The sequence below is a fragment of the Vombatus ursinus genome, unplaced genomic scaffold, assembly GCF_900497805.2.
Source record: "Vombatus ursinus unplaced genomic scaffold, bare-nosed wombat genome assembly UNPS02014791.1, whole genome shotgun sequence".
NCBI classification, from domain to species: Eukaryota; Metazoa; Chordata; class Mammalia; order Diprotodontia; family Vombatidae; genus Vombatus; species Vombatus ursinus.
The window spans coordinates 23,714,346-23,716,211 of record NW_020954569.1 but is presented as its reverse complement, the minus strand read 5'-3'; the positions used below and the strand labels follow the sequence as shown (position 1 = coordinate 23,716,211).

The following is a 1,866-nucleotide window of genomic DNA, read 5'->3' as shown; positions in this document are numbered from 1 at the left end:
GTTATATAGCTAATGAGTATCTAAGGCAGGATTTCAACTCAGTGGGTTCTTCAAATAAAATGATTATAGAAACAACTTGACATTCTTCACATTCAGAAGCCTACCCATGACTTCTCACACTGGAAATATACTCTGCCCCTGTAGACCCTTCCTCTGATTGGCTGGTTCTTCCTAGATCCTCCATTTTAAGAAAAGCACCCAGGCCAGCCATGTCTTCATTCCTCTTCAGGTTCTGCTCTTCACTCTCTACTTTCTTTACTGTGCCCCATGAAGGTACTTTCTGCCCTTCCCCCATCCCTCTTTCACCCTCCTTTTATATATTGTCTTTCCTCATTAGTATGTAAGCTTCTTGAGGTCAAGGTCTTTCTGCTTATATTTGTATTCTCAATGCTTAGCCAGTGCTTGGCACATAGCATTTAATAAACACTTTTTGACTTGACTTACTTTGCTTTTCAAACTTTCATGAGTTTGAATTTGCTTCAAAAAAATATTCTCCCATAGGTCATTCATTGTAATTACCCTCTCTCACACCAAACCAAACAACAGCAACTTCTGCTTTTGCATTATCCAGTGAAGTCAATAAGGAAAGATTTTAGTCTCACAGCTAGTTTATTATTAGAGAGCTGGCTTTTCTCATATATTCTTTGCTAGGAGTCAATGTTGGTGCAGGAAATAGAGAATTTCTATTTGTTATACCAAGTATGTTCAACATATAAGTGCTATTCTATCAGGTAAACATGTACAGCAGGAGAGAAGAGACATGGACTTATAGAAAGCAGTTAAATAGAAATGAGAAGGATTTGTCTCTGAAAGTTCTTGTATCTTCATCTGTAGAACTTATCCAAGAATTTCTTAAATTATATCATATACTTCTGAATTCCTTCTTGAACTATTCTGCTGTACTTTTCTCTCTCATGTGTTTTACAGATCTCTGCAAGGCACTATAGGGTCATCTGAATTGGGATCACACCACAGAGTAACAGCTGGACAAGAGTACTTTGGAAATACTGCTGGCAACCACTACGACCATAGATTATCAAGACAAATGTTGTCATTGTTAATATTTGGATAGTAAATTTTTGTTGTGAATGCAGCCTTATATGGTTTGAAGGGATAATCTGTTGGGGAATAAATTATAAAGAAAAATACTTTATCCTGATAGAGGCTATCATTTACTCCATTATTGTAGATTGCCTGTGGAACATGACATGTTCAACAGAAGCTGCTGAACACTGTGCTGGGGGCTCATGTGCCCCTCTAGCTTATATAAAAAAAAAGATGAGAAAAAGAAGTGGGATTGTTTATTATTTCAATTAGAGATGTCAAAGTGAGGCAGTTTGGCAAGTCAGTGATTAAGTTGTCACATTTGAGGATGATGATGAGAAATCTGGGAGGAAGAGAAGAACTCTACAACACAGTAGAGACTACCTTCACACACAAATCATAACTTGTCATTTAAAGGTCTTTTTTTCTTCTTCACAATACTTTCCCTTTCCCAAGATCGGTGCAATCTGCTTGTTGCATACTCTATCCTTGTTGTTATCATCTACAGAAGTTCAGGTCATTCTCCCCTGGAGGGGCCAGTTCAGCTCCTGATGCCCACTGGTGGCAGCCAAGATGTTAGAAGAAGATGCCATCCTCATAACTCTCCTCCTTCTGCTCATGAGTGTGTATGATGCCACCATAGACTACCATGTAGTTGCTGAGGATGCTGGCCATGTGGAAGGCTTGCTCCCATGGCCCCCTGCTCACCTTCCCAGCCATGAAGGTTTTGACAGTGGTCACTAAATGTGATAATTTAACCACTGACTGACAAAACTATCTCAATATGACACCTCTAATTAAATGATAAACCATTCTGATTCA

General features: G+C 38.8%; 1 pseudogene; it reads right to left on the bottom strand.

Moving 5' to 3' along the window:
- Nucleotides 1-857: 857 nt before the first annotated feature.
- On the bottom strand, nt 858-1,205 carry LOC114048188 (annotated as a pseudogene).
- Nucleotides 1,206-1,866: the final 661 nt, after the last annotated feature.